This window comes from Panicum virgatum, chromosome 6N, assembly GCF_016808335.1.
Source record: "Panicum virgatum strain AP13 chromosome 6N, P.virgatum_v5, whole genome shotgun sequence".
NCBI lineage: Eukaryota > Viridiplantae > Streptophyta > Magnoliopsida > Poales > Poaceae > Panicum > Panicum virgatum.
Genome location: NC_053150.1, coordinates 13,122,075 through 13,139,901, shown reverse-complemented (window position 1 = coordinate 13,139,901; position 17,827 = coordinate 13,122,075). Strand labels below are relative to the sequence as shown.

Sequence of the window (17,827 nt, the reverse complement as noted above, 5' to 3'; positions counted from 1 at the left end):
GGGGTTTATTTTTGACTTTTCGGGAAAGAGTATTTGCTTTCTTGGAAAACCTTTGCCGGCCACCTCGATTTCAACAAACTCTGGCCGATTTCTCTCGACCAAGCTTGCCGAGGTTTTAATCATCATGAGATTTGGGGCCGGATTTCGGGTCAAGTTGTCCATGGCAAGTTCGCACCTCGGTGCAGCAATATTCATAATCCAACTCTTCAGTTGATGCAAAAGTGGTTGACCATCACTCTCCTTCCAAGAGATGATGTCCGACCCGTGCGCAACGATGAGTTGCTCATTCTTTATGCCATGGTCAACAAGATCAAAATCTCCCCCGCGCAAGCTTTGGTTAGGCAATGGCTTTTGAATTTCAAAATGACGGGTCCTATTGAATGCACTTCTTTGATTACTCGTATCGCTACACGTATCGGTGCCTTAGAGGGGAATTTTATTTCTTTTATTGAGGGCGACCGTGCGTACATCAATGAGGCTTATTTGATCCAAGGTCATACACTCAAGAAAGGCCCGAATGACTCTTTGATTTTCTTTTACTTGGGCTATACAAATGTGATTTCGCTGCCCAATACGGAGTTCCATTTGTATAATTGCCATTCGCTAACTATCCGTCTCGTTCCACAAGAAGGGGGTCGTAGGCATAGATCTTCTGGTTTGCCTAGAAGGATGACAAGAAGCAGGACCAGAAGAGAGGCAGAGCCGACACCACCGCCTCAGCAACCACATCACTCATATCAGCATGAGGCCGGTGGTTCATCATGGCACACTGCTGAGAGGCAGTGGAGGCCTGCTCCTTGGTGTGATGAGTGATTGCCAACACGTGGAGTGGACTAACTATGTGTAGTCGCGACTCTATGGAGATTGCGCTAGTTCTTGGTCTGTGGTGTGCAGGTACACGGATGGCGCGGTGGCAGCAAGATGGTTTGGACAAGAGCGAGGCGCGTGCCGATGGACCATGCGGCGGCGTTGCGGTGGCTGGGAGCTCGACGACCATGCGGAGGCGGGAGACCTTGCAGTGGCGTTGGAGGCCCGACCGGACGATCGTGCGGTGGAGAAGGACGGCCCAATTGCTTGGGCCATTGCTGGGCCGCGTAGCGATCCACTCCTGGCGCCAAGGCGGGACGGCGTGGAGTTTGTTGGTAGCTCAGGAAAAACCAACGGCTAGGATGCATCGACGTCGGCCAAGTCGGAGAGGGTCCGGCGGGAGGTCGGACACGTGGTGACATCGGGCTTGGCGGGTGTGCCGGAAACATCGCGCAGGAAGGTTTCGCGGTTCCTCCAAAACCGCCCCCGAACTCGGTTTCGGCAGTTTTCCCAAAACTGCCCCCGTGAAGATTCCAGAAGGACGCGTGGTGACATCAGAGGGATTGCATCGGGTCGAAGAAAACTACTCCAAGTCGTCGCAGCCATCGGATGGTTTTCAATGTATCTCTTCCGGTTTTGCCCCTAAGGGCTGTCTAGTTTAATTCTAGCACTTAGGGGTAATTTAGTCTTTAGAGAAAGGCTTGGAGGAGAAGCAAAGGGGGAGAGGGAGTGGGTGCGCTGGGCCCTGAGGTAAAAGGAGGCGCCCTGCTCCCTCGAGCGGTGCCCTGGCATTTTGCGCTGGATAGAACAGACGAGAAAGCTAGGCGCCCTCTCATGCTCTGTCTCTCATGCTCTTCCTCCTTCTCTCCAAGGTAGGATTTTAGCCATGGATTCTTGAGACTTTGTACGTGAATTGATCGGGAAAGGAGGCCCTTCCCTCCTTGTGCCCTTGTGGCTTTCGATTTCAATCATTTCGGTATATCTCTCATCTTCCTTGTGATGGATTGTCAAGTCCGTGGTTGATTCTTTGTGTGCATGAGATCATGGTGATTCTTAGAGTTCTCATGGTGAATTCATGCCTTCTTGCCTAGTGCAAAACTCCTAAGTTTCACGAGCTCCTTAGGATCGCTGCTTTTGAGCTTTTCACATTTTGAGAAAACCCCTTTCTAGTTCGGTTTTTCGTCGATTCCTCTCAAACCATGAAGTGAATCGTCGATTCCTTTTGTGGGTAGGCTCACAAGGTCTTTGTGATCGTGCCTACAAATTTTGGTGAGCTTTCGATTTGATTTGGGCCTTTAATCGTCAAGATTTCCAAAGAACACGGGCTAGAAAAACTCTGCTATGCTCGGGCAGGATTTTTCCTTACCGCCGGTTGAACCGACGCTTGCCTTCTTATGCGTCGGATCAACTGGTGAGTGGTTTTTGTCACCTGTTAGGGTTTTTGGGATTTCCTGTGGTTGCACCGGTGCTTTAGACTTTACAAGCATCGGATCAACCGGTGTTACCTCGGTGTTTGCCTTTTTGCCCGTTCAACCGACGAGTAGAGTTTTCCTAACATCGGTTTAACCGGTGCTGCGCACTTGTTGTTTTGTGGATGCTCTGGACAATTGCACCGATGCAAGCATTTTGACATCATCGGTTTAACCGGTGTTCACAAGTCCAGATTGCTATCCCTCTGGACAACTGCACCGATGATTTGATTTGAATTTGTCGGTTTATCCGGTGTTGCACCGTCGGTTGAACCGACGCAGTTCAAAACCTTGCGTCGGATCAACCAGTACTCGCTGCTTCCTGCTGCCGGCTCTCTAACATCGGTTCAACCGGTGAAGTATTTCTTCACGCGTCGGTTTAACCGGTGTTAGTATACCGTGCTATTTTCACGTGGTTGCTTCCGTGTTTGATCTCACTTGTTCCTAAGGTTTTTAGTGTTTGTGCAGCTCTTATATAGCTACTCTGCACTACACCTAGGACTCTAGGGTTGGGGTGCGCACTTGGAATTTGAGCCAAAGTTTTCGATCGCGATAATTTTGATTGGCTCCCATTCACCCCCCCCTCTGGTCGCATTTCTCAGTCCGACAATTGGTATCAGAGCCGGGTCAGTTTCTCTATAGCCTTCTCCAGTTCGAAACCGTTGTGCGACCATGGGTTCACTGGGCAAACCCCCGATTTTCGATGGAACCGATTATGACTACTAGAAGGTGCGCATGCGTGCCTATCTCTTGAGTCTAGGTTCCGAAGTCTGGGAGATTTGCGTGGACCCTGGCTATGTGAACCTTGGGGTCCGCACAACCGAACTTGAGGTCAGGAGACATGAGGTCAATAGCAAGGCGTACAACGCTCTCATCGCCTGTCTCGCTCGCTCTGAGTTCGATCGTGTCAGTGACCTTCTCACAGCCTGGGAGATTTGGGCACGGTTGGCCAATTTCCATGAGGGAACCAACCATGTCAAGTCTAGGCTGTATGAGACTCACCGGCGGGAATATGAGAACTTCACTCAGTTGCCGGGTGAGAGCATCGACACCATGTTCAGTCGTTTCCAATCGATTGTGAACAAGGTGCGTGCGAACCAGCCACAGGGCACCCAGACCTACTCCAATCATGAGAAGGCTATGAAGCTTCTCTATGCTCTTGATCGCAAGGTCTGGGAGGTGAAGGTCTAGACTATCATAGAGTCTGCTGGCTATGAGACCCTCACCGTGGATGAGCTATTCAGCAAGCTCAAGGCTTCGGAGGTGGAGAAGCTCTCTCGAGCTAAGATGGAAGGCAATCATGCTGATGCCATCGCCTCCAAGTCGATGGCCCTGGTAGGCAACTCTGGAGCTAACTCTGACCCTTCTCTTGGAGGTTTTTGCTTGTCTTCTCCTGTGTCTGTGATAGATGAGCAGCTGGAGGTGCTGGGAATCGAGGAGCTTGCACTGATCACCCACAAGTTCCAGCGCGCCTTCAACAACAGACAAACACGAGCGAAGACCTGCTTCAACTGCGGGAAGACCGGCCACTTCGCAGCCGAGTGCCCCAAGAAGAAGAGTTCCAGGGATGAGGATGACCGCTCCAGGCATGAGGAGTACAGCGAGCACCGCCACAAGCACAAGAGTGGGCACTCCCACAAGAAGAATGGCGGACGCTCCAAGCGGCACCACGAGCGGAAGAAGAATAACGTCGGCAAGTACAAGAACAAGCAGGCGTTTGTCGCCCAGAGCGAGGATCACTCCTCCACCAGCCAGAGCTCGATGTCATCATCTTCATCCAGCTCCAGTGACTCCGACTCACACCACCGCGGCGAGAAGAAGCGGAGCTCCAAGAAGAAGGCCACGGAGGGCTTCACCGGTCTTTGCCTCTATGCTGGGAAGGCGACTAGTTTCTGCACCATGGCTATCGACTCCGACACCGACGGAACTTCTTCCACCACTGCAGAGCCTGCACCTCAGCCAGAGCCAAGCTCTGAGGTACGTCCTGAGCACCCCACTCCTGAGGAGTTGGAGGATCTTTACACTGCTCTAGATAATCAGGACTTGATCATTAAGGATGCAAAGAGGCAATTTAGAGCTTTGAGACAGGAGCTGAAGGAAGCTAAGCTAGCTCTAGAAATTGCTCAGTCTGCACCTATTGTGGAGGATTGTGTTGAGGAGGATGAGTGCAGTCAGTGCATCGGGTTGATGTCTGACCTGTCCGAGCTTAGTAGCAAGTATGATGAGAAGTTGCTCAAGCTCGAGGAGGGCAAGAAGGCCTTGGACGAGCTCAAGTCCCGGCCTACCCTCTTGGGGGCTTGTAAGGAGTGCCCAGCGCTTAGAGAAGAGCTTAAAGGAGAAGAATGCTGCTTTGAGGAAGTTGGAGAAATCCGCAGTCCCTAGCTCTTGCTCTGCTGATTGTACTGTGTGCCCAAGCCTGATCTCTGAGCTTGAGGAGGCACGAAAGGACATGAACCGGATGGAGGAGGAGAACTCCCACCTTCAGGAGATTCTCAGTTGGGTGTCCGCCCGTGAGCCTCAGTTGGGCATGATGGTTCAGCAGTTTAAGCGTCCTGATGGTGTTGGGGTTGGTTTTGCTTTTACTCCTGCTGACTTTGTTCAACCCTATGGCATGATTGGTAAGATGCTTGAGCCGAGTGTGAGTGCACTTTCTTCTTCCACAGCTCCACCAGTTCCTAAGCCAGCACCAGTTAAGGATGGAATCCTCACTGAGCCACCCAAAGTTCCACCTAAGAATCCAGTGTGGGTTCCCAAGCCAAACCACCTCAAGAACCGACTGGATACACTCCCTCCTAGTGATAAGCCAATTCCTAAGCCCAAGGTGAGGACTCAGCCCCTCAGAGTACCTCAGAGAGTCCCAGCACCTACACCACAGCCTACACACAAGGGAGAGCCTTACCAGTGTGAGTGGTGTGAAAGGGAGGGTCACTTGGCAGAGTTTTGCTTCCGGAGGTTGAGGTTTGAGCGCAGGCAGCCTGAGAAGCGCGCTCCGAAGGTGTTTCACCAACCTACAGGTGGACATGCTCCAGCTCGACGTGGGCAGAGGCGGGATGCCAGGCCACGTCGTGTAGGTGGAGGAGGGGGAGGCGGTGGTGGATACCGCGCTCCTGTTGGTGGTTTCGCCGGCCCTGTTCCACACCGTGCTTTCGGTGGTGGTCAGTGTGGCTGAGGCTTTGGTGGCGGAGGCGCACCACGTTTTCCTCAATGTGGTGGACGTCAGCCACAGTTTTTGTTTGAGGATACTTACCCTGCTTTCGAGCAGATGGCACGACACTGGTTTGCTTCTTCCTGTGCTAACCCCAGTGTCGGGCCATTTGCCCGCTCTTTCTTTTCCTACTGAGCAGGACACTCGAGGCCTGGAGGACATATGGCTTATGGACTCTGGTTGTTCGCGCCACATGACCGGAAGTCACAGATGGTTCTCCAGCCTCACCCTGATGAAGGACAAAGAGTACATCACCTTCGGGGATAATAGCAGAGGAAAGGTACATGGAGTTGGCGCTATTCGAATTTCTGATGACTTCACCCTGAGAGAGGTTGCTCTTGTTGATAAACTTGGTTTTAATCTGCTTTCTGTTTCGCAACTTCTGGATGATGGGTTTGAGGTGAGTTTCAAGAGAGGTTGCTCGCGTGTTCTTGATTCCAGATTGGATTTTGTTTGTGGCATTGTTCCTTTTGGTCGGGTGTTTCGCATTGACTTTTCTGGATCTTCTTCTAGCACCTCTCACTGTCTGGTGACTGGTCAGTCCTCTGAGCTCTGGAAGTGGCATAGGAGACTTGGTCATTTGAGCTTTGATCTACTAGTTAGGCTCAGCTCACTTGATCTGATCCGAGGATTGCCCAAGCTCAAGTTGGATAAGGACCTTGTTTGTCACCCATGTCATCACGGGAAGATGGTTTCCCTTCCGCACCCACCTGTGAATCAGGTGATGACATCGCACCCAGGCGAGCTTCTTCATATGGACACCGTTGGTCCCGCTCGTGTGCGCTCTGTCGGTGGAAAGTGGTATATTCTTGTGATCGTTGACGATTTCTCACGGTACTCTTGGGTTTTCTTCTTGGAGACTAAGGACGAGGCTTTTCAGTACTTTCGAGACCTTGCCTTGAGGTTACAGAACGAGCATCCACATGCCATGAGGGCTATCCGCAGTGATAATGGCTCTGAATTTAAGAACGCTCGTTTTGATGACTTCTGTCGTTGCTTTGGTCTTGATCACCAGTACTCCTCTCCTTATGTTCCTTCACAGAATGGCGTGGTTGAACGCAAAAATCGGACTCTAGTGGAGATGGCCAGGACGATGCTCGATGAGCATAGGACTCCTAGGCATTTTTGTGCCGAGGCAATCAACACCGCATGCTATGTTGCCAACCGCATCTTCCTTCGCTCATTCATGAAAAAGACTTCGTATGAGTTGCGGTTTGGTCGACAGCCCAGAGTGTCCCACCTGCGTGCTTTCGGTTGCAGATGCTTTGTTCTGAAGGCGGGAAATCTTGATAAGTTCGAGTCTAGGAGCTCTGATGGCATTCTTCTTGGCTATGCTCTTCAATCTAGAGGCTATCGTGTTCTTATTCTTGAGACTAACCGGATCGTCGAAACTTGTATTGTAACCTTCGATGAGTCCACTCCTTCTTTGTCTGCTTCTTTGGAGTGTGCGGGTGATGATGAGTTTTGCCAGGACATCTTCGAGGATGAGGATGAGCCTGAGGCCTTTGAGGGTGATGGTGGTGTCCCTGCGCTGGCTGCAGGCCCACTTCCTGGAGATTCGAGTTCTGACGACGATGGCGGCCCGCTCCCCATAGCTTCGACTATGGCCGATTCACATCCAGCTCAAGGTTCTTCCTCCAGGACCCATGCTGATGGCGGTGGCGAGGTGACTTCACCTCAGCGAGTACACCACCGAGCCCTGCGGGATCATCCTCCAGAGAGGATACTTGGGGACCTTCACCATGGAGTTCAGACGCGGTCGAAGGTTACCTCTATCGCTTTCTGTGCTCACTCTGCTTTCATAGCCACCTTTGAGCCCAAAGATGTTGGACATGCTTTATCTGATTCTAACTAGGTCAATGCCATGCATGAGGTGCTAGAAAACTTTGAGCGAAACCAAGTCTGGGTCCTTGTAGAGCCTCCACCAGATTGCCACCCTATAGGTACCAAATGGGTTTTCAAGAACAAACAGGGTGAGGATGGGTTGGTTGTGAGGAACAAGGCTAGGTTAGTAGCTCAAGGTTACAGCCAGCAGGAGGGGATAGATTAAGAGGAGACCTTTGCACCTGTAGCTCATTTAGAGGCCATTCGGATCTTTTTAGCCTTTGCAGCTTCGAAGGGGTTCAAGCTGTATCAGATGGATGTGAAGAGTGCCTTCTTGAATGGGTTTATAGAGGAGGAGGTCTATGTGAAGCAGCCTCCTGGCTTTGAGAGTCCCAAGTTTCCAGACCGAGTCTTCAAGCTTCAGAAGGCTTTGTATGGTCTGAAGCAAGCCCCTAGAGCCTGGTATGCGAGGTTGAGAGCCTTTTTGCTTAAACAGGGGTTTGTCATGGGATCGGTAGATAAGACTTTGTTTCTCCTCAGGCGTGGCGCTGATTTTCTATTGGTACAGATTTACGTGGATGATATTATCTTTGGTGGCTCCTCTCACTCTCTTGTTTCTAGCTTTTCTGATGACATGAGCAGGGAGTTTGAGATGTCTATGATGGGTGAGCTTCAGTTCTTCCTCGGGTTGCACATCAAGCAAACCCGGGATGGCACCTTCGTCCACCAGGCCAAGTACACCAAGGACATGCTCAAGAAGTTCGACTTCGGGGACCTCAGTCCCATGCCGACTCCTATGAGCACTTCTACGGCGCTGGATGAGGACACTGAAGGTGTTGCTGTGGACCAGAAGGAGTATAGGAGCATGATTGGCTCGCTCCTGTACTTGACGGCCACCAGACCCGACATCCAGTTCACGGTCTGTCTCTGCGTGAGGTTCTAGGCTTCTCCGCGCACTTCTCACAAGAACGCTGTGAAGAGGATTTTCAGGTACCTCCGCTACACTCTTGAGTTTGGCCTTTGGTACTCTTCTTCCTCTTCTCTTGCGTTGGTTGGCTTTTCTGATGCTGATCATGGTGGGTGTCAGATTGATCGCAAGTCGACTTCAGGCACCTGTCAGTTTCTTGGAACTTCTCTTGTGTCTTGGTCTGCCCCAAGCAAACTAGTGTAGCTCTTTCCACCACAGAAGCCGAATACATTGCTGCTGCTAGTTGCTGCTCCCAGATCCTTTGGATGAGACACACTCTCAGTGATTATGGCCTAACCTATGGCAGAGTTCCTATTTTCATTGACAGCACATCAGCCATAAGCTTAGCCAAGAACCCCGTCCTACACTCTCGCTCCAAACATATAGACGTGAGGTTCCACTTCCTGAGAGATCATTATGAGAAAGGTGATGTCGAGCTGACCCATGTTTCCACTGATAATCAAGTAGCCGACATCCTGACCAAGCCCCTAGAACAAGCTACCTATGCTCGCTTGCGGGGAGAGCTTGGCGTGTGCTACCCATTTTGGGTTGGGTAGTTGTTTCTGTAGTTTAGGATTGGTTTTCCTTTCTTTTTGCTTTTTCTTGCATTTTTGTGTACATACCATTTTGCATAGCATTTGCTCATATGCATTACACTTGCACTAAGCTTCTCATGTATGATATCTGCATTTGCTTGTGCCTTGTGCTATGCTATGAGTTGTATATATGCTTTAACCATGTGTAGCTAGCTCCTTTGAATATGTTGTATATTGGCTCTGAGATTAGCTATTTTATTCTTTGAAAATCATAAACCATGGTCACCTTCAGGATCTGCTACTAGCATGTGTAGGCTTGTATGCTTATGCTATCTTGTTTCATGCTTAGTGGCTAGGTCCTTTGCTATCATATGCAACAAGATGCTCTCTTTTGCTTCCTGTTGGTGTGTTTTAATTGATACTCAATTTCAAAAATCCAACATTTTCTATATCATGCTTTGATCTGAGTGAAAAGATCCAGGTGGGATTGCTTACACCACTGATCTTGATCTGAGACTGCTCCTCTGGAGAACTTGGACAAGGCCGTGGATGACTGAGAGTGTTGTCTTAAGCTTCTGATGGTTCTTGAGCTAGGCTTGGCACATTCGCTAAATTAAGCACTTGCAAGTTTTCAACCCCTGGCACCATTTCTTGTTGAGATATTAAGAGTTTTCAGTTGGTTGAGTGGCAGTTGCTGTGATATGCTTTGATTAGATCACCTGTATGTTCTTGCTAGCACTAGCATGCTTGTTTACCTTCTAGTATGCTAGGTCCTTTCTGGTGATGCTTTTTCTTTTACAAATGACAAATGCTTGCTCATGATCTGTATAGATATATTCTTATGAGCTTCTCCATGCATTGTCTTTGTATATGCACCCTCATATGCTGTGCAGTTACGACCCTTGCAAATGCTCTTGTTCTGTACCTGGAAGCTCTTTAGGCACGCATGCATTGCACCTCATGGCATATTTCCAGGGGGAGCATCTAGACAGGGGGAGGTACCTTGGTGTGTGCCTTGTCAACAAGGGGGAGAGATTGGAGAGATTGGTGTTTGGTCTAAGGGGGAGAGTTTGGTCTCTGATACCTTAGGCGGATAGACTGTGGAGAGTTCTAGTTTTTGAGTGTGCACACATCGGGGGAGAGTTGCATAGTGAGGGGGAGCTGCATTTCAGGGGGAGTTTTTGAGCTTTTTCATGCTCTTTGCTGGTTGTGTTGAGCCTTGCCTCTTTCTGGAGGGACCAGCTTTGCACATGCTTGGCTGTGTTGAGCCTTGCCTCCTCTTGAGGGGTCAAGCATGTTTTGGAGTCAGTGCGTCGAGCCATTGCCCTTGTCTTGGGGGCTGACTCTTTTGGCTTTGCTATGTTCAAGTGATCCTTTCTGGCTTTCATTCGCTTTTGATCACTTGAGTTAGCTCTCTTTGTTTTCTATTTCCTTTTTGGTTATCTTTTTCTCTCACCAGTGCCCGTGTGGGGTGTGGTGTTGACAATGCACTCATCAAGGGGGAGATTGAGAGGCAGTGGAGGCCTGCTCCTTGGTGTGATGAGTGATTGCCAACACGTGGAGTGGACTAACTTTGTGTAGTCGCGACTCTATGGAGATTGCGCTAGTTCTTGGTCTGTGGTGTGCAGGTACACGAATGGCGCGGTGGCAGCAAGATGGTTTGGACAAGAGCGAGGCATGTGCCGATGGACCATGCGGCGGCGTTGCGGTGGCTGGGAGCTCGACGACCATGCGGAGGCGGGAGACCTTGCGGTGGTGTTGGAGGCCCGACCGGACGACCGTGCGGTGGAGAAGGACGGCCCAATTGCTTGGGCCACTGTTGGGCCGCGTAGCGATCCACTCCTGGCGCCAAGGCGGGACGGCGTGGAGTTTGTTGGTAGCTCAGGAAAAACCAACGGCTAGGATGCGTCGACGTCGGCCAAGTCGGAGAGGGTCCGGCGGGAGGTCAGACACGTGGCGACATCGGGCTTGGCGGGTGTGCCGGAAACATCGCGCGGGAAGGTTTCGCGGTTCCTCCAAAACCGCCCCGAACTCGGTTTCGGCAGTTTTCCCAAAACTGCCCCCGTGAAGATTCCAGAAGAACGCGTGGAGACATCAGAGGGATTGCGTCGGGTCGTAGCAAACTACTCCAAGTCGTCGCAGCCATCGGATGGTCTTCAATGTATCTCTTCCGGTTTTGCCCCTAAGGGCTTTCTAGTTTAATTCTAGCACTTAGGGGTAATTTAGTCTTTAGAGAAAGGCTTGGAGGAGAAGCAAAGGGGGAGAGGGGTAATTTAGCACTCCAATTCGAGCTTTTCACGTTTTGAGAAAACGCCTTTCTAGTTCGGTTTTTCGTCGATTCCTCTCAAACCATGGAGTGAATCGTCGATTCCTTTTGTGGGTAGGCTCACAAGGTCTTTGTGATCGTGCCTACAAATTTTGGTGAGCTTTCGATTTGATTTGGGCCTTTAATCATCAAGGTTTCCAAAGAACACAGGCTGGAAAAACTCTGCTCTGCTCGGGCAGGATTTGTCCTTACCGCCGGTTAAACCGACGCTTGCCTTCTTATGCGTCGGATCAACCGGTGAGTGGTTTTTGTCACCTGTTAGGGTTTTTGGTGTTTCTTGTGGTTGCACCGGTGCTTTAGACTTTACAAGCATCGGATCAACCGGTGTTACCTCGGTGTTTGCCTTTTTGCCCGTTCAACCGAAGAGTAGAGTTTTCCTAACATCGGTTTAACCGGTGCTGCGCACTTGTTGTTTTGTGGACGCTCTGGACAGTTGCACCGGTGCAAGCATTTTGACATCATCGATTTAACCGGTGTTCACAAGTCCAGATTGCTGTCCCTCTGGACAACTGCACCGATGATTTGATTTGAATTTGTCGGTTTATCCGGTGTTGCACCGTCGGTTGAACCTTGCGTCGGATCAACCGGTGCTCGCTGCTTCCTGCTGCCGGCTCTCTAACATCGGTTCAACCAGTGTTAGTATACCGTGCTGTTTTCATGTGGTTGCTTCCGCGTTTGATCTCACTTGTTCCTAAGGTTTTTAGTGTTTGTGTAGCTCTTCTATAGCTACTCTGCACTACACCTAGGACTCTAGGGTTGGGGTGCGCACTTGGAATTTGAGCCAAAGTTTTCGATCGCGATAATTTTGATTGGCTCCCATTCACCCCCCCCCCTCTGGTCGCATTTCTCGGTCCTACAAGTGCCAGCAATGAGGAGTGGACATGGCAGTCACCAGGCCGCCGGTCCACCAGTTCCAGCTCCAGTGGAGCCGCGAACCTCATCATACGGACGTATTCGTCCCGAGGTTTCGGCGCCAGCACCCAGTAGCTAGGTGAGCTGCGGGCGCAGGGTGACAACATACAAGAGACGCTGAACCAACACATCGACAATACCCAAGCATGGCAGCGTCACATTGGCAAAAGAATCCATGTCATGGAGCAGTTGCAGTTGCAGTGATAGGAGGAGTGGAGGGCATACTGCCGCTGGACGGGTTTCAACCCCGATCAGCTGTAGTGAGCCTGAAGCTAGCTTGGGAGAGGACCCCCATGAGAGGTAACTTGTATCAATTATCTTTACTGCTTTCATAACCTTGCATGAAACCCATAAAAATTTGCAAAAGCAGAAAATCCATAAAAATTTGCATAACTAAAAACAAAATAAAAATTTGCAAAACCTAGAAAAAACCAAAAATATTTCTTTAATATGTGTAGTAAGCATGGTGTAAGTTTTCCTTGTTGAGATGATGAATAGTTGCTCTGTTAATTTCCTTCATATGCTTAGTTACAACTTTATGCTCTACCTAGTTTTGGGTTTGGTGGCTTAAAATGTTCATACCTTAATATGTGTAGTAAGCATGGTGTAGCGGAAAGCATTATCCAAATCTAAGTTGTTGTGAGCTATGATATGGTTAAGTAGAGTTGCTATGATCCTCTCTTATGTGATACTTGACATCCGGAGTATTTAATTTTTGAAAACACAAAAATGTAATAAAGTTCCTTGATGATATGAAAATTCCTATCCAAAGCCATATGTTGTTTTCCATTGCAAAACCTTCCACATATGCAACCTGCTATCTCATTGAGTTTTGTCAAATTATTGTGACCCTTAGTGAGATTCATTTCATACTCCCATGATCAAGATCACGTACACGTTTCCACCACATGCTATGCTTCTACACTGGAAGTTAACAAAACTTCATCCATCCATAAAATAAAACTCCATGTCCATGTATGACACCACTCTCTCTCAAAAATATGCCAAGGATATGGGGCTATTCAAAAAGAAAAAATAAAAGATGCATACCCAAAGAAGGTATGCCACATGCTTCGTCATGTCAAAAAAAAGAGAAATAAAAGATGCATACCCAAAAAAGGTATGCCACATGCTTCGGCATGTCAGAAAAAAAGGGAAAGAAAAGATAGCCCCTTATCAAAAAAGAAAGAAAAAAGAGAGATGGTGCATACAAAGGAGTTCATACACTATCCACCAAAAATATCCACACACTTGCACATCTTGATCAAGGTTTATGACTTGTTTCTCCTTTGGATCCGGTCTTTGACTTAGCAAAATATGAGAAGCAGGTATGCCTTCAAATCCTCCATACTTAAAGCTCCACAAAATAGCCATTAGAGATAGGTTGAGGAAGAAAGGCACTATAAAAAGCCTTGGTACGGAACTATACACATTGAGCGATTCAAAAAGATCATCTGGGGAACTAAAGAAACCGAATGAAACTTTACAAAACCTCCGGATTGACGGTTGAACTAAAGAAAAGAAATATGAGCACTCTACGATACTGTTCTGACTCTCAACCACCAAAGATGAGGTGAAGCTATAAGCTCCATAGGAGTAAGGTAAGAGGTAAGAACAAAAGGCCAACTTATTCAAAATCAAGGTAAGAAGCATTCGGTTGTGCCTAAGTATGAGTTGGAAATTCAACATCGTAGCAACTCCTGATCAACAACGAGCGCCTTGTTTTGCTCAGGGATGAGCAAAAGGCTAGCTTGGGGGTGTTGTTGATGGTCGTTAAGTGTGAAATATGACCATCAACTATAATCATTAAAGAAGGAAAACTATACCTCTTACTCGCATATTTGTATCACTAAGCTAGCTCCACAGTTGTTTCCGAGAATTTATGATTTCAGGAGCACAAGTCCGGAATAAGACAAAAACACGACGAATACGCAGACAAAAGTCACAGAGGATCGTGTCCTGCGTAAGATGAGCAAAGGAGGCCCACAAACCAGACCAAACCGACCAACCAAGCCCCGGCACCAACCATCTGACATCAGGACCCACCAAGCAGTGAACCAGCAAAGGTCGGTGGGAATTGGCGCCAAGGGGGGGGGGGGGTCGGCCGACCCTACCTGGCAGCCTCTGAGGCTGAAATTTGGCAGGAAGCTTGATCCTATCCTCCTGAAGGCGGTTGACGATGTTTCCATACAAGGAGATGGCAGGAACCAACCTCAAGCACTATATAAAGGGCCTCCCACCACTCTCTCTCACACACACCACTTGGAAGCCTCTCTATCTACACTCTCTTGTGACTTGTACTCCTCAGGGTAGTGGAGCTAGGCTAGAACTTCATCTCCTTAGCGAATCCAGTCGTCCTCGGGGTCGGTGAGCAATCCTCGGCCTCTGGTATGTCTTTGTATTCTAACTTTCTTTATGCTATTCATATTGAGTTCGTTCTTGGTTATCTTGCTATGTTCATAGCTTGCTTAGCCTTGATCTGTGCTTTACCAAGTTATTCTAGTTGCATGCTTAGACCAGATGATCTGGGTAAGGATATCGGTTCTTTGTGCTTTCGGTCATGCCTTAGCATCTTACCTGTCCATCCGAAGGGTGGGGGACCCGGGGGTGCTAGGGTAGTGACCTCATATGCGGGCATGGTGCCCGGGTATGCGGGATCCTTCGGATATGACGGTGCTCCATGGTGTGATTGGGTAGACCGCAGGTGGTGACAGCCCTGTTGGTCCGCCGGGAAGCTGCTTTTCAGTTAGCGTACTCCCCGACGTTCCGGTACGGTGTAGTAGTTCATGCAGAGATGAAACGGGACTGGATGTTCTCCAGTGCGGGTCATTCTCCCCGATGTCCCTAATTTCCCGGCACCTGCAGCTCTAAGCAATGTGGCTAACATAACTTACCTACTAACATAATTAGTATACTAGGAATCTTTGCCTATGCTCCCACTAACCTTAGGATTGCTTGTTTATTCTTTATTCATGAGAGTTGGTTGTTCTGTGTGTGTCACATTACCCCTGATTATGCTTTGTATATCACTTACCTCTGTATAATCAGTGGTCTTCATCTTGCTCATACGTGTCATAGTTATGCAACTAAGTAAATACACTTTACACAACCAAGCCATTCCTTGGGAAAATATAAATAATGATACCCTGAATACGTCCGGGTGAAATGCTAACACGGTATATCCGTGCGCTTATGGATCTTTCTATAAACGTTAAGACATACCAACACCAGCATTTCTGGCGGCGTTGCTAGGAACTAACCACTCCTAGTGGCGATGCTAAGAAATGCCAACAATCTCCTTAGCGAATCCAGCCGTGCTCGGGGTCGGCGAGCAATCCTCGGCCTCTGGTATGGCTTTGTATTCCGACTTTCGTTATGCTATTCATTCTGAGGTCATTCTTGGTTATCTTGCTATGTTCGTAGCTTGCTTAGCCTTGATCTGTGCTTTATCAAGTTATACTAGTTGCTTGCTTAGACCAGATGATCTAGGTAAGGATATCAGTTTGTTGTGCTTTCGGGCTTACCTAAGCATCTTACCTATCCATCCAAAGGGTGGGGGACCCGGGGGTGCTATGGTAGTGACCTCATATGCGGGCATGGTACCCGGGTATGCGGGATCCCTTGGATATGATGGTGCTCCACGGTGTGGCAGGGGTAGACCGCAGGTGGTGACAGCCCTGTCGGTCCACCAGGAAGCTGCTTCTCGGTTGGCGTACTCCCCAACTTTTGGGTATTGTGTAGGATTTCATGCAAAGATGAAACGGGATTGGATGTTCTCCAGTGCGGGTCATTCTCCCTGATGTCCCTAATTTCCCGGCACCTGCAGCTCTAAGCATGTGACTAACATAACTTATCTGTTAACATGAATAGTATATTAGGATCTGTGCCTATTCTCCCACTAACCTTAGGTGTGCTTGTTTATTCTTAATTCATGAGAGTTGGCTGTTCTGTGAGTGTCACATTACCCCTGATTATCCTTTATTTATCAGTTACCCCTGCATAATCAGTAGTCTGCACCTTATTTCATAATTGTCATGGTTATGGAACTAGTAAATATCTTTACACAATCTCGCCATCTCTTGGGAAAATATAAATAACGATACCCTGAATACTTCCGGGTCAAATGCTACAATGGTATATCCGTGCGCTTGCGGATCTTTCTGTAAACATTAAGACATACCAACACGGCATTTCTGGTGTCGTTACTAGGGACACCCCCGTTCCTAGTGATTGTGCTAAGAAATGTCAACAAGCATTTCTAGTGCCGTTGCCGGGGATGGCACTAGGTGTAAAGATTTTACTATGCACATAAACATGGCAATATGAGCAAGAGGCAACTACGGCTTATATAGGCTAATGTGTTTATATTTTTGTTTTCTCCTGATTGAATGAAAATAGGGTAGTGTATTCTGGTTTCTCCTTACCGACAAACTTCGTTGAAAATCCCGAGAAGCTCATGAGAAGGGTCCGACCTCGCGTCATCCCTCCTCCGCTCTCGCAGTCGACAAGCGAGCCAGCTTCCCAAGCACCATCAACAATCACCAAACCCATGGCTGAGAAGACTCTCCGCGACTTCTCCATCCCCTCAGCTGCCAATATGGCAACTGGACCCAACGTTGATGTTGGGGACGTGAATTTTGAGCTGAAGTCTAGCCTCATTAACATGGTGCAAGCTAGCCTATTCTGTGGCAAGCCAAATGAGGACGCCAACGCCCATCTCCAGATCTTTCTGGAGCTTTGCAAGACCATAACCATACAGGGCGTTACGGCTGACGCCATCAGGCTCCGCCTGTTTCCTTTCTCCCTCATGGGGAAGGCAAAATAGTGCTTTTATCAGAACAAAGAAGCCGTCAGCACATGGGACAAATGTTCCACGGCATTCCTCGCCAAATTCTTCCTGTTAGGCAAAACAAATATCTTGCGTGGAAGAATTTCAAGTTTCCAGCAGACAGGGATGGAATCCATCCCAGAAGCTTGGGAGAGACTCCAAGAATACATACTCGCCTGTGCTCATCATGGGATGGATGAGTGGCTCGTACTTCAAAGCTTCTACAATGGGATAACGACAACATCTAGAGCCCATCTCGATGTGCTGCTGGAGGAGCCTATCTGGACCTAACAATCGCCAAGGCTACAGCCTTGATTGATAAGATGGTCTCCAACTAGGGCTGGAACGAGGAGCGTTCCTAGCCCAGAACCAAAGGCGGAATGCATACCGTCAAAGAAACGGACATGCTCATCGCCAAGCTGGACCTCCTACTGAAGAAACTTGATGAAGGGAACCGGCAGCAAATGCCTATTCCCGTCCATGCCATGAACTCGTACTTAACGTGCGAGGTTTGTGGTGACGGTGGACACTCGGGAATGACTGCCCCGAGACCCGAGAAGACGCAGCCTACATCTACAACAACAACATCGGGTTCCGTCCACAAGGAAGCCAGGGGTGGGGTTAGGCACGCCCACCATTCCAAGGAGGAGGTAACAATTTTAACTCAAATTTCAATTCGAACCAACCCTCCTTGAGAGATCTAGTCTTTGGCCAAGCTAAAATAAATGAATCATTAAACAAAAAGCTTGCTGCCAACGATAAAATTTTGGAAAGTATAAATGCAAAAGTTGAAACTCTTTCTTCTACTATTAAAATTCAATCAAGTTTCAACAAAATGATAGAAACTCTACTTGCGCAAATAGCTGCCCACTATGGAGGTTGTCAAGTTTACAGAAGAATGTAGCGCTGCTATACTCAATCAACCTCCAAAGAAGAAAGAAGACCCAGGATGC

At 48.7% G+C, this 17,827-nt stretch overlaps 1 non-coding gene across 1 annotated transcript; it reads right to left on the bottom strand.

Annotated features, from left to right (window-relative positions):
• Positions 1 to 16,961: 16,961 nt before the first annotated feature.
• On the bottom strand, positions 16,962 to 17,068 carry LOC120680306. Its single transcript, XR_005677578.1, has one exon. It is a non-coding gene; the product is annotated as a small nucleolar RNA R71 (small nucleolar RNA).
• Positions 17,069 to 17,827: the final 759 nt, after the last annotated feature.